Source organism: Rhinolophus ferrumequinum, chromosome 9 (assembly GCF_004115265.2).
Source record: "Rhinolophus ferrumequinum isolate MPI-CBG mRhiFer1 chromosome 9, mRhiFer1_v1.p, whole genome shotgun sequence".
Taxonomy (NCBI): domain Eukaryota; kingdom Metazoa; phylum Chordata; class Mammalia; order Chiroptera; family Rhinolophidae; genus Rhinolophus; species Rhinolophus ferrumequinum.
In genome coordinates, this window is record NC_046292.1 from 56624608 (window position 1) to 56640180 (window position 15573).

Here is a 15573-nt window from a genome sequence, read left to right on the forward strand (position 1 = left end):
TGCCAAGCATCCGCCCTCTTCTTCATTCCAGTCGCTGCCCTGCTCCTGCTGCTGTCACTGCTGCAGACTCGCAGAGCTGCCTCAGTGAGTACCAAGCCAGTGTGACCATCCCAAGCTGCTTGTAGGTCCTGTCAGTTCCAGTCGGGGCCCTGAGACCTCAGTCATCCTGCCTACCTGCTGAGCTGCCACCTGTCTGTGTACAGTGGTCTTAGAGTTTCTCTTAGAACCAGTATGGCTGGTTCTTTCTTGTTGGCCTCCTACTTCTGTCTTGTCAGTTCCATGAAAGAAGGAACCTTATTGTTCCATTTACAACACATCCTCAATAGCTAGAATAGCACCTGTCCTACAATAGATATTTGTGTGTATATTTTATGTAATGGACATTTGGCTTGATTCGCATAGATCCAAATGATGAATCTTAAATCATTAATGCTGAGGGTGTGCTGTATTTAGAAGTTTTTGTTGATTTATTGGTTGGTTTGGTTGGTTGGTTGGTTTTAAAATCAAATCAGGTTTTATGTATGGGAAATTTTATGGAATTTGGTGTGGTGTGTGCCTGTGCGATGGGTATGTAGGGGAGAGGCTTCTTTTTTATTTCCTTTCAAATGATTAGTTATGCTTTGCCAGGCTTGCTCTAGAACTTCTATGAATATTGGTTTGGGGAGTGTAGCCAGTACTGACAAATCTACATTTATCCGGACCCATCAGGTTGGTCATTTACCCCTTGCTTTCTGCTGTTTTTCTTTTTATTATTATCATTATTATGGTCCTTTAGAACAAAGCAGAGCAAAAGAAAAGAAAACTGCTTTTGTCGACTGTTCTTGAGACAAAGAAAAACTTAAGAGGTAAATATTAAATCATTGAAATGATTTTTGGATGAAGAGGCTGACTTTATTGACTAAAACAGAATTTAAGAAGTATACATGAATTTAATGTAATATATTTAGCATCTCATCCGGGTGATTAGAATTGCCTATGCTTTGGTTGTTTCCAAAATGATCATGTGGATTCTTTTTTGCTGACACTCAGAATGATTTGGGTTGATACAAAAAAATCCCCCTGATTAGTTTCTTCTTTCAGTAGGGATACCGTGCTGTCAGAATTTCTTAATAAATGACCCATGAACTTATTGTCAAGCATGTTTGGATCAGTGATCAGTCTTTTAAAAAAAACTTATTTATTTCTTTTCTAATTGGAGATATATATATATATATATATATATATATATATATATATATATCCATTTGAAATAAATAAAATAAAAATTATACATATTCCAAAGAAAATTTCCAGCACAGTGTATTTTCAGTCCTTTTTCTGATAGGTGATCTTTTTCTCTTCCACTGTGAGATATGCATTGTGATTTCCTTTTGTGATAAAAAGGATGAGCCGCTGGCTCATTTCCTTTTATAGACTGCCACCTTGTCCACCAACCAAGAAAATGAGTATTCTGGATTTCACTTGGCTTGCAACAATTTACGCCAGAAGAATTATAAAATGTAGAATCTGAATTTGGCCTACTCTGTAACAGAAAAAAATATCTTACACCACAGGCAGAGAGGAAATATCACCCAGAGAGCCCATGTTCTTGATACATATTTCATGATCACAGCTGAGGCTTTTCCAAACTCAGAGTGCCGTATCATTCATTTATTCTTTTAAACTACAAGATTATTTTTGGCTCTTTGTGTTGGCACGTAGGATTTCCCGTTACTGATCTGCATGAACCATTTATCAAGTCAAGGGTTTAATCTATCAAAGTCAGACTTTCTTTGTTCTGCCTCTCTGTCTCGCCTTCCCATATGGTATTGTCTCGTAAGAGTATGCTGTTGGCTTAAAGAAGGTTATTTGGAATGCAAGGTTTATCACATTTCTCTGCTTGTTCAAAATAACATATTATGGAGCAAAGTGATAGTTTATGTGAGATGATAATTACACTGTTGATCCGTTTCTAGAACATGAGATTAGTCTGCAAACCTGCTCCTTTGCTAGTATTCCTGGTTCTACTCTTATCAATAGGTCCTACTTTTCCTTCTCAGTCAATCTGAAAACCTGAATCATCTTTGATTTTCTCTTCTCCCCTTTTTTCAAACATTTATTGAATTGTCAAATTCTTTGGATTCCACATCCTGGATATTTCTTAAGTCTACCCTTCCTCAACTTTATTACTGGACTCTTGTTGTCTGTTATCTTCTAAGAAGCAAGGTGATCTGTTTAGAATTATTTTGATGGGATCCAGATATAAAGGGCAAAACAATTAAGTAATGCATTTGATAACACTGAGTGCCTGCCATGTGCCATGTGCCATGTGCCAACACTTTTTTTTTAAATTTGTGATTTTTATGAAACATTTTTATATTAGTTTCAGGTGCACAAAACAGTGTAGTAGTTAGACTTTTATCATTTATATCCCTCACACAGTGACAACCCCTCCCCCCATCCACTATCCCTCTGACATCGCACACAGCCATTACATTTCCACTGTCTCTATTCCTAATGCTGTACTCCACTTCTCGTAAATATATATATATATATATATATATATATATATATATATATATATATATATATATATATATAATTGTAGTTGACATTCATTATTGTTCAGCTTCAGCTTCAGGCCAACACCTTTTTTAAGCTCTGGAGATATTGCAGTGAACAATAGAGAAAAGAAACAAAAAGCACTCCTCACGGAGCTTACATTTTACTGGGAAACAGGAGAGAGCCAAAAAATAACATAAGTAAGTAAAATGAAAGAAATAGGGAAAGCTGGAGTGGACAAGGAAGGTATAGATATAAAGTAGGTGATGGAGATGATAATGAAAGTTAATTAAAACTTAAAGGAGTATCATGAACTAAAGAACACAGCAAAAGGCATTCTAATTCTATGAACAATCTCCTAGTCCTGATGCCAAACCAGAGTAATAATCTATGCCTGAGCGAAATTCAACAAAGACTATTACAATAGCCACTAAGCTATGGTCCCTCTTTCTGAGTGATCCCTATCTTGTCTGTACTTTTGGTGAAACTTTATTGAAATCTAAATAAAGGAATTGTACTGACAATAAATGAAAGAAGGAAGGAAGGGAGGAAGGGAGGAATTGTGTTTGAGAGGAAGTGCTAAGGTTGATCCAAAGAAAATGACCACATAGATAACTCAAAGGATACAAGATGGGACTTCCAGTGGCCAGAGTGAGACACAAGTGGGCATCATGAATAATATTTAGTGAACCCTTACTGCCACTACAAAGGAGTCTAAAATCTTTATCCTAATATTCATGGCCTTCCAACAACTCGTTTTCCAACCTTAATTCCTAGTGCTTCTCTTCACACTCCCCAACACCAGTCTTCTGATTTCCTTCCTTGCTGCCTTTGTTTATTTGTTTGTTTGTTTGTTTTCTAGCTGGAAGATCTTTCTCCACCATCTCTTCAGTGTATAAATTCTACCCACCCTTCTGCACTCAGCTCAAATGTTTCCTTTTCTATAAAACTTAATAAAAATACAAATAATGGCTTCCTCTTCTGAATAGTAATAACAAACTCTTGTTTTGGACACTTGGATTACATTTACTTAATTCATGAGTGTGCCTCCATATTTCTATTAGACTTAAAGCTCTTTGAAAGTAAGCTTCTGCTCTGAATGATCTTTTCCCCTTCCCCACGCCCAGTAAGTGTCCAGCAGAGATGAGGGAATGATTAACAGAAGTGCTCAGTGGTATATTCAAGAAAAATATTGTCGTACTACAATGCCTCCAGATGAACGTTCTGGAAATGGAAAAATGTGAAATTTTCCCTAAAAGGTAAAAAACATGAGTTTGGGGAAGAGAAAAGTAATAATAGGCAAGCTTTTTCAGTCTTCATCTTTTCCTCCTTCCTCTTCTTTGGTCCTCTTCTTACTCCTCCCCCTTCTCCCTCTACTTTTTTCTTCTTTTCTTCCCCCCAGTCTTTTTCTTAACTGAACTTCTGACAATATTCATCAGTGTTGACCACTTTTTTTTTTTTTTTTTTTTACATTTCTCCCCTCCTTGCCGATGATATGCAATGATCTTTTTCATCTCTTTTGCTGGCTTTTCTCCTCTTTAGTCTTTAAAGTTGGAATCCAACCTCAGTTTTAGACACTCTTTTCTCAATTCTGCCTTATTGGTGTTTGTGGCTTCAATTACAATCTTCATGCTGGCGATTCATTAAATTATATATCCACCTCAGACGAGGCTTCTGAACCCCCAACTGCCCACTCAGCATTTCCTTCAAGATACCTCCGAGGCTCCCCAGACCCAGCACGTAAAAGCAGAACTCATGAACCTTTTCCACTCTTTCCAATTTTAATGAATTGCCCTGTAGGCCTCCCAGGTGCCCAAGCCACAATTCTAGAACTCAACTCTGACTTCCCCTCCTTCTCTATTCCTCGTATCCAGTCCACATACAAGCTCTCAGTTTTTACCTCCTAATATATATCTAGGATTCAATTACTGATAGACTATTTCCAAGCAAGAGGACACCATCATCTTTCGCCTGGACTCCCCCAATAGCCTCTAACTGGGCTTCTCACATCTACATTTGCCTCTTACACTCTGTTTTCTGTGGTACTCTACAGCCACCAGGGAGATTTTTTTTGAAATACAGATTTTTTTTTTTTTAACCTTATTTCCCTGGATAAGAGTCTCAGTAGTTACTTGTTTTTCCCCCCAAACTCATGAATGTGGCCAACAGGGCTCTGTTTCATCTGGCCCTCCCGCCTCTCCAGCCTCTTCTCCCATTATGCTCCCCTCACGTTCCTTCACTCCATTCTTTAAGCATAAAGGGCAAACTCTTCCCTCTATCTGGAAGGCTCTTCTCCCTGTTCTTCACCTACCTACCCTTCAGATATTTCACTTCTCAGCTCAATCATCCCTTCATTGAGGAAACATCTTCTGATCTCCCTGATTAGGTCAGCTATGCTGTTGGACTCTTATAGCACCATGTAATGAAGACACATATTGCTATTATAATTTTACGTTTATTATTGGTGATATCTGGGAGGGGGATGGGAGAAGTAGAGTTGCAAGAGATACAACAAAAGACCCTAGGGGCCAGGTGATGAAGAATTTAGTTTGTTAAGACATTTTGGATTTTATCCTGGAGGCAGTGAGGAGCTGATCATTTGAAGAGGAGAGGATCATATTTACATTTTACGTGCTGTGATTTGAATAGTGTCCCTCCACCTCCCATTCATATATTAAAGTTCTAAACCCACTTCTTCCAAATGTGACCTTATTTGAAAATAATGTTATTGCAGATGTAATTAGTTAAGATGAGGTCATATTGAAGTAGAACGGGCCCCTACTCCACTAGGACTAGTGTCTCTCTTTTTAAAAATGCCATGTGAAAGGATAGACATGCACACAGGGAGAACACCATGCGAAGGTTGGCATTACGCTGCCACAAGCCAAGGAACTACCAGAAGTTAGGAGAGACACTCTCAACAGATCCTTCTCTAGCTCCTCCAGAGGGAGAGTGGCTTGATCTCACCTTAAAATCACCACCCTGATTTCAGACTTCCAACCTCTAGAACTGAAAGACAATAAATGTATGTTGTGTACATCACTCAGTTTTGGGTACTTGGTTACAGCAGACCTAGCTAACGAATGTAATAAACATAAATCTGGCTTCATTCTAGAGAATGGTTTGGAAGTGTGCAAAACTAGATATGGGCAGACAGTGTGGGGCTATTAATATAAGAGATGCTAGTGACTGTGGGAAAGATTAGAGACCTAATTTGAAAGTAGAATCAACGAAGATAAGTGAATGATTGGATTTGAATTGTTGAGAGAAAAGAAGAAAGGCATGAGAATTGATGGAGGATTTCAAGTCCCAATTATTGGTTGATGACTCCCAAACATCTTTATCTAAGGCTTCTCTCCAGTCTTCCAGATTCTAATATACAAATGCCAAATCAGCTCCACTGGATTTTCCACAGCCACTTTGATGAATGTTTAAATTAATTAATTAATTACTACTAATAAGATTTACCATGAAGATGAAAGAGGAGAGGCTTAATATGTTACTCCTCCAAATAATTGCATGCTTAATTTAATTCTACCTAAGAAAGAATTTTTAACCAGCCAGAACTCCCCAAAATGTAATGGATACTCTTGGAAGGTAGATTTTTACCTCTGAATCTTTAAGCAGGGTCTAAATGACCAGAAGACTATGACTTCAGGCTATTTTTTTCTCTCTTTTGCATTCCTATAGGCCTTTGTTTATAGCTCTCATATTATTCTCTTTGTATTCTAATTATTAGAGACCTAGCTATCTTCCTCATTTTTTTAAATAAGATCTCTAAGAGCAAAGACTCTGCTTTTTCAATTTGCCAGTACCTATAGCCTAACACTAAGTTCTATAAGTTAATAACTGCTACTCTGTTGAGAATGGACAAGTTTGGGCCTGATTTCAAATATTCTCTATGCCAGCTATTTCTTTCAATAGCTTCGTAATAAATATACTTGTCTATTTCCTTGCTTAATAATAAAAATACAAAGTGTTGAGATGAAATATTTCTGGTAGCTAATCAATATTCCTGTTATCAATTATCCATGCTTGATTATATTAGACATTAATTTGATTCCATGCTCTGCAGTGTATGGTATGTGTGTTTTGCAAAGGCATAATTGCATGTGTTCATACATAATAAGTAGGTTGGGGAATTTGCCTGATGGTATATCTTAGTTATTAATAGTGATCGTCAAGTGTACATTTCAGGTTTAGAACCTCATTGGTCTTCTGGGAGTCAGCATCTCAGTTTCAAGGAAAATTTAAACCTTTCCTTTCATGTACCTCTGTTCATTTAATCCTGTCAAAACAGGAGATTTTTGTGTCTAAGAAAAAAGAGCTAGAGGCTAATTAAAGGACTCATGGCAAGGGTTTTATGGCCCTCTGATTTCTCTTCAAATGAGTGAATTAAATGTAAATAAGTCAGAAATATACCTGAGGGTTTTTTTTTATTATTATTATGGTAAAAATATATAACACAAAATTTGCCATTTTAACCATTTTTGCATTTACAGTTCAGTAGTGTTACGTACATTCACACTACTGTGCAACAGATCTCAGAACTTTTTCGTTTTGCAAAACTGAAACTCCATATCAGCTAAACAACAACTTCCCACTCGCCCCCTCCCCCAGCCTCTGGTAACCACCATTCCTTCTGTTTCTATGAATTTGACTACTTTAGATATCTCATATAAGTGGAATCATACAGTATTGGTTTTTTGTGACTGGCTTATTTCACTTAACGTAATGTCTTCCATGTTCATCTATGTTGTAGCATGGAACAGGATTTCTTTCCTTTATAAGCCCGAATAATATTCCAGTGTCTGCACATACCACATTTTGTTTATCTGTTCATCTGTCAATGGACATACGGATTGTTTCCACCTCTTGGCTATTATCATATTTTTAAACTAAGTATATTTGAACATATAAAGTTCTTAGATCAGGTCTGTTTTTAATTTTCCCTCTAAAAACCAAGGAAGACTACTTGAACACATCTGAAAATTTCTCAAAAATATTTGTCACTTCAGCCTCCTTATTCTAGGTTGCGATTTTCTGACAATAATGGCATCATTACTTCTTTGGGGAGAACAATATTGTAAACCTCAGTGTGAGGAATATTTAAAACTCTAAAAACAGTTGTTGGATGTTTTGGCAGAGAAGTGGATAGATTTGGTAATGAATGACTCTTGAACTCCTGAGGAATCAAAGAGACTTTGGAAAGAATTATTATGACAAACCCATCCCTTTAAAAAACGTTTTAAAAATTAAATTCCTTTCCACAGTTACCGAAGATAAAGCTATTATTTTTTTTAACACTATAGTGAGTACAATCTTCTGTGATATCTTAAATAATTCCAGGGCCTAAGAGTCTGTGGCTCAGAGGTTTGTGCCAGTGAAAATGTGTCATCCACATAATTAAGATCTTTTCAAAGAAGAGTTCTCAAGAGCTTTGAGTATGTATGTAAAAATAGGTCCTAGAATTATTTTAAGATAATGATAAGCATAGTCTCTTCATTTGTCCATGTTCTGAAATTGATAAACTAACAGAGCCATTTACACTCTCTCTAATTTTCTGAAGAATAGGTTCATTAGTTTAATTCACGGTTATCATTTTTGTGTCAACTGCTTGGATGTATGCATCTGTAAATATAATCTATTTTCACTCCTTTTCTCTCAAGTTCTTATATTATCCACAGTCCCTGGTAAAACATAATGTTAGGTATGAGATTACAGAATTGCCAGCATCAGAAAAAAACTATTGTCTTACTGCTTTACACTGAGTCCCTCTCGTTTCTCTTTTCACATCGCGTTGTTTCTTTATTTTCAGAATTAACTTCTTGAATTCTTTTTCTCTAAGCTGATTCATTATCCATATCAGAATTCCTTACCTTTATGCCATGTTTTCTTTATAAATCAATCTATGCATGAAATACTCAGTTTTTAACCCAGTTTAAATTTGTGTAATGAAACTTTTTTTTTCTTTCAAAGAAGGCAAGAAATTTGTGAATTCAAGTCCATGATCTTCTTTTAAAATCCTAACCTGATTGATCCCCTCCAAAATCCTTTATCCCTGACTTTAAATTTAGTTTCTAACATGAATTTTCTACTGTTTATATTGTTAGACATTTAAAAGTAGTTCTTAAGTGCAAAAACTGTGCATAGTCAATTCTAGTTGATTCCTGAATTTGTCGAAACATCACCTGTGTGGTTTTATCCTCATTGATTATCTACTTACCAAAAGAGGTAAATGATAAAAATAAGAATAAATATAAGGATAAAGGTTGCAAAATGACTGCCATGAATCATGATCTTTCTCCCATTTTGAACATCTTACTTCACTGAGATTTTCTAGGTCCTTCCCTATTTGGCTTAGATTCTTCTATGTGATTGTGAATATAAAATTATTAAACAGAAAGTTTCCATCCAGCAAACATCCAGGTGCCCTGATAACATGAAATCAATCAAGAGATCATGTTTCCTTCTGTGGAAAAACTGCCCCTCTTCACCTCCCTGGTCTGGCAGAAAATATAAGTGCTGAAGACTATAGCTGATAAATAGTGTTATTGCTATGCATAATATTTGGAAGCCAGCATTTTGCAGGGAAAATTGAAATAAACAAAACTCCATAAAAATATAGTTAATTAAACCTCTGTTATATGAGATCAAGAAGTTTTTATAGTAAGTATTAAAAATTCTGACATAAGAAAGTGACTATTCTAGCAGATCAGTATTAGAAAATGATAGTATAGGACTCTGAGACAGAGAATCAGTGGGAATGTGAAATCTAGACAAAGAAAGGTAGAACAAGATATAAACTACACCAGAAAAGAGAATATTCTCTCAGTGATACCTGGCTAATTCCTTAGTGTGAAGGATATGGGGGTTGACATCAGGAACATATGACTCATTATTCATAAAATTATGCTTGTTAACTAAAGAGTCAACTATATATAAAATTGTCAGTCCATAGTAGTAATCCAGTCATTATTAGTTTTTCCTTTACATTTACACATTAACTAAATGTATATTGAGGACCCATACATGTCTCAGACACTGACTTAAAAAACGGTGAAAAGAACACAGTTTTGCTGTCACGGATCTTACAGGAATGGAGGCCATAGCAGGCAAGAAAGAGTACTGTGTGCTAAGTACAGAGACTTATAGGAACAGGGAGTGGGGATATTTATCCCAATCCTCATGGGCAAAGGAAATAAATGTAACTAAGAACAAAGGATAGTAAGATTATAGGAGGGTAGGGGAGACGGTTCCAGGCAGAAGCATGGAATAAGTTTTGAATGGAGCGAAGTTCAGTGAAGCTTTTGTTGTCATTAGAAAACCCCAAAGAAAAGGTCCTCCTCTGCTTATATATTATAGTTAGCTCTCTGAACTGGATGAATGTCACCTGTGATTTCAATCTAGAACTGATGATGTGGCCAGACTGGGTACTCCCCACCCTCCACCCCACCCCCACTCATACACATACCATTCAGCATTTCCTTTAGGAAGGTTGGTCACATAGCCTGTCAGATAACTGTGTTTATTCTGCATGTTGCTGGAAATTTGAGGCTATAATCTAGAAACACAGTTTTGACCTCTTCCTTTCATAGTGTCACAGGGGTGAATGCTGAGTGTTGGACTTTTGTAAAGTGCACAGAAAAGTGTGCCTGTTGACTCGTTCCATTTTGCTGTGTACTACTGTCCAATCCAACACCAAGAGATTCCCTGGGACAATGCTCACCACTGCGCCAGTTGCTCTCTGTGATCCAGTTCAGGGGTCGGCAAACATTTTTCAGTAAAGTTCCTAATAATAAATATTTTAAGGTTTGCAGATCATTCAGTCTCTGTCACAATTAAACTCTGCCATGGTAGCATGATACCAGCTATGGACAGTATGCAAATGCATGAACGTGGCTATGTTCCAATAAAAATTGATTTGCAAACAAAAGCAGTGACCCGCGGCGGGCTGTGTTTTTCTGACTACAACGGTTCTCTAAGGCACGGTGTCTGGACCCTCCCACATACTACTGCTGTGGCTTGGAATGCTTCCTCCCTCTCTCTGCCTGGCTAGATTTTAGTTATTCTTCAGCTCTCAGCAAAGAGGTCACTCCTTCAAGGAAGAAGTCCTCACTGATGTGGGAAATCCAGGTTGTATGCCACTCACGTGCTCCCACAGCACTGCATACTTTCCCATCTAGAGCACTGGCTGATTTCTGATTGCCTGGAGACTTCTCTCTCCACTCTAGTCTCCTCCAGACTGTGAGCTCCGTGAGGGCGGAAACCTGCTTGCTTTTTCTCCCCTTTTATCCTTTGCACCTAACACACAGTGTCTGGGACAGAGGAGGGGCTTCATAAATATTTGCTTGATACTTAATGAATGAAATTATTTATCCCTTCCCTGAGTTTGTTAGAATCCTAAGTCTAGCAGGTGAAATTTATCTATGGCGTCATAGTTTATGAGCCATGTCACCCTTTTGTGTAACCATATTGTAACAAAGCAAAAGTTTAATTATATCTTGGTTTCAGGAGCATTCAGAGGGCTGTGAAAATCAATAATTTTAACACTTCTTTAGCTAAATGCCATTTGGGGCAGTTTGTGACCACTAAAATGCTTGTCCTCCGCCCATCCTCCCCAGCTGCTGCTCTGCTGAAGTGGAGGCTGGCACCTCTGTGTCTCTCAGTGGCTTAAACTCTTTTTAGAGGGGCTCCCAGCACCATGCTGGCTGTTCTCCAGTGTTTCACAGAATTTTTAGTAAAACATCTCATTCCTTTTTTACTATACCTCATTATCTCCCTAGAACCAAATAAATCTACTTGACTTGTAAAACTAGTCTGGAGTCACATCAGATGTAATCAGAGTAACCTTCCCTCCACCAACCCCAAGTCTTTGTTACTGGGTCCAAATTGTGGGGCTCAGCTCTTGGGAAGAATTATTTTCCAGGAATCCCCTCTATCCCTTATAGGTACACACTTCAGGTGGCCAGCCCCCCAATTTTTCAACATACCTAAATATCACTTTGAATTCTACCCAGAGCAAGCTGGCACTTTGCTCACAGAAGAATTTCTTTTTTTCTTCTTCCACTTGCAGGAAGAACAACAAATAGCAAATACTTCCATGGAGCTCATAATGCAGCGGGCATTTGCTATCTATAAGCTACTTACAGATAGTACCTCATTTAACCTTCATGACAATTTTATTGCAGGATCTTTATTTTACCAAAGAAAAACAACTACAGCACAGAGAAATTAGCTACATTGCCCAAAGTCACACAGCTAGTAATTGTGGAGCTGGGAGTTGAACTTGGACAATCTGCTGTCGATACATTAAACCATTTCACTGATGTTGTGATCACTCATCCCCTGCCCCCTATCGCTCTCCATGCCCTCTTCCTGTAGCATATACAGGCTCCATTCTACCCACTTCTCTCTTAGACTGTCAAGCAATAAGAATGAAGATGGGGCAGGAAACAGGTAAGAGTGAATGACTTACAGGAGAGGCCGAGTCTGGAGTGGAAATGTTCAGAGACCACATTAGATATTAAGCAGTGCTACCTCTACACTGAAGTAGAGAATTCCAAATCCAGAATATTGTGATTCTTGAAAATCATGAGGGAAATGAAAACGACCTTGAATGGCTATGCTGCTTTCTCTTTTCAAAGAGCTAGCTTGGAACACTGAAAAGATGTTCTTATTCATTAAATGCTTTTCACTGAGTCTGAAGTAGAGTTTTAGACACAAATAGATGTTTTCTCTAAAACTGAAATACATTTGTGATATAATGAAGAGAATATAATGCCTGTTGCTGTTTTTCCCAGTGACGATGTGGCAGAAAACAGGCATGAGAAATGTGGCCACCCTGTTTGACTAGGTTCTCACTTCATCTCTAGAATGATAACACATGAATTGATTCTCACCAGTCTATGTTGCAAATAAAAATTAATAAATTAGTAATAATCAGCTTCCTTGTGACACAAGAACTGGCCAATGTGGGTCTGAGGATATATGAAAACCGCCTTCATTCCAGAGTTGATTAAATTAGCATAAGCATAACTTGGACACTTTTCAATGTAAATATAGTTTTCCTTCCAAACGTTTGTCTTTTCATATTTTAATCTTCAATGGTTAATTTTGATTTGGAAAGATTATTTTTTTTTATAGAAGTATGCCCAGACTAAACCGTGCTCTTTCTGACCCAAAGAAACTGTTTCTTCATAAACTCATAGACATTAAAATATTTTTTACAAGGTCATCAAAAATGACTTGTTTGGGAGCACCTGAAGTTGATCTAGCAATAAACTGAGAAATCAGATTCTCTGTTCTTTATTTTTCTAAAATTATTGTGAATGAAGTGAATCATCAATTTTGACTCCAGAAACTTATTTATAGAGAGAACAGAAAATGTTTTGGGAAAGTTTTTCCCCCCACTGATCAAGTCAGTGTTTTCCTGTGTAACATAATCCATTTACCTAGGCAGCCATCCATCCATCACACATCTACCCACGCAATCATCCATCCATCCAACCAATCTAAATTTTCAACCACCCTGACCTATTTTATCTTTCTTCTTCATTTTTCTCTTTACACTTGTAATCCTCTATTCTTTCCAACTTACTTTTTTTGTTTATTATCTGTCCCATATTTTAGGTCACAAATGCTAGTCCACTTTGTTCGTAGCGTATCACCAGCACTTAGAACAGTATCTAGCTATAAGTAATAACAAATGTGAGGAATGTTAAGTGAATTTTTATTAGATAAATATTTATTTAGCATGTATGGCTTTTGAAAGTACTGGACGGAGAGCCAAAAAGGATCTAAGATAAAACAGATACGAATCTTACTCTCAAGGAGATTCTAGGATAATAAAGTCATTACCAAAGTATACCCTTTTAACAGCGTCACTATTCAGAGGAAAGTAGTTGTTTCCAAATGAGGAATGAAGCATAAATACTATTTAACTTCTCCCCGAGAGAAAGGCTTCCCTGAGGAAGTGAAATATCTATGGACATTGAGCAAGGGGAATGATTTGGAAATGGGGACTTACAGTAGAAAGGCATTCTAGAAAAACGGGAAAGTAGGAAGTAATTAGTGCCTGTGGGAAACATGTGATACACAGGAGAGGGAAAAGCAAGTGTTTCAGGTTAGAGGAAGCTTGGAGACCAGGAAGGTAGTAATGGAAAATCTATTTGGAAAGAATGATTGGGTCAAATTCTGGAGAATTTTTATGTCACTTGTTGGAGGTGGTGTATCCAAGATTCTTTTTCTCTGATTTCTGCATCCCTTTATCTCTCCTCCATTATAACTTCCTAGTGACAATATTTTGAGCTTCAAATCCGCAACTTGGCCACCCAGTTTCTAGAGCCTGGAAGGAATCTTGTATGAAATGCAGATTTAGTCTTTGATGTACATTTTGTAGGTCAACAAACTCAGTCACTAGGCAGTAATTACAGGGCTCACAAGGATGAAGCTCTTGAATAATTTATCTAATATATTAATAACAAACAAGCATTTTACTGAACATTTCACTACGTCTGCTCCTGCTTTGCAGTAGGGAGCTATGAATTGTCCTCAGTTCCAAGAGATTGCTATGAAGTTCATGTGTGTTTCTACCTTCAAAAGTGTTTCAGCCATGGAGGTGTGTAGTAACAGATAGTATTTTCTACTCCTAGTATCATTTAGGGAGAACACCAAAAAAGTGTTTTGACCTTGGCTTGTGAGACTGTGTTCTTTTTCCATAAGGGTACTTTGGTTCCAGGAAGCAGAGACAACAGCTTTCAAGTGATGAGAAGCAGGTTGGTTAAGAGCTCTGCCTTAGCAGACAATACTAAAGCTGCTTGCGTAGTCCTTGCCTTACAGTTTGGGGGTATTAATGGAAAAAATTACAATTTTAGATGTTTTGGTAGATTTATCATTTCTTCCATTCCCAAGTCCTTTTCCTCTAAGTTCCTTCTCTCTCAGTTAATGCCACCACTGTCCTATCTTTCCACGTATTCAGATATGAAACTTCAGTGCCATTAGGAAAAACTAGTAATAACATATTTTATTTGAAATAAATATGAGTAATTTACTTACTTAAACCTTTTAAAATTTAATTAGCACTGAAGGCCGGAGCTAATTTTCACAGCATGGGTATTCGTTCTTTCAGTTCATCTTCTTCCATTATCTTCACCTCCTATCTCTTGAATACTTTCTGAAATATGAATAATATCAAATGCTCCTCTGTGAGTTGGTGATCTAAGAGTGTCAGTTCTCATACTTTGTTGGATGTAGCAAAGCTACCTCTTCACAAAAGCGATAAAAGTCATTTTCCCAGTGACTTCCCTGATCATACCAGCCAGACAGGCTCTTTGCCTCCTCTACCTCACTGTAATAATAAAACACTGTAACAGGAAAGATCCCGTACTTAATGTTGTACCACTCTCTCAGCTCTAATGAGTAGGACTTTGAAGTGCTATTGTTCGCTGAAAGAGCTCAGATTTGTGGCCAGGCAAACCTGGGCTCAAGTTATGACTCCACTACCTTCTTGATAGCCGAGGGTATGTCATTTGAAATGACTGGGCCTGTTTCTCACCTGTAAGATGGAGATAATAATAAGAACTACCTTTCAGGGTTGTTGTGGGGAGTAAATACAATAATATACGTAAGGTACAGAGCATGGGGCTCGGTAACTAGGTGCCATTGGAAGTTACTACTGTTGTTTTATTAACAGTAAAATGGAAGCCTCTCAAGGACAGGAGCTGCATCTTACATATCCTTGGAGGGTAGTGTTGTTGACAAGCAAAGGGGAGTGTGTGTGGGCTGGGGCTAAGGTGTGAACCCTGAACTATGGAGGCTTTCTTTGCCTTTTGCTATTTGTTTTAGTGGATTTTCTTTAGTATCCTGCCTCCTGGTAATAGGAGGGGGAGAAGGCGGCTCATGCATTTATTTGTTACAGGCAAATCATTTTTTGTGTCTAGGCCATGGGTATCTGTTTGCAAAGACGCAATCTGTGATAGCTAAATGTTGCTTTGTTTTCCAAAATCAAGCTAAGACAAACAAATGTAGGTT

General features: G+C 37.5%; 1 protein-coding gene across 2 annotated transcripts in view; it reads left to right on the forward strand.

The window, feature by feature from the left end:
- The window catches only part of ST6GALNAC3 (ST6 N-acetylgalactosaminide alpha-2,6-sialyltransferase 3), a 574754-nt gene that overhangs the window by 258420 nt on the left and 300761 nt on the right, over positions 1-15573 (forward strand). The window lies entirely within an intron of this gene.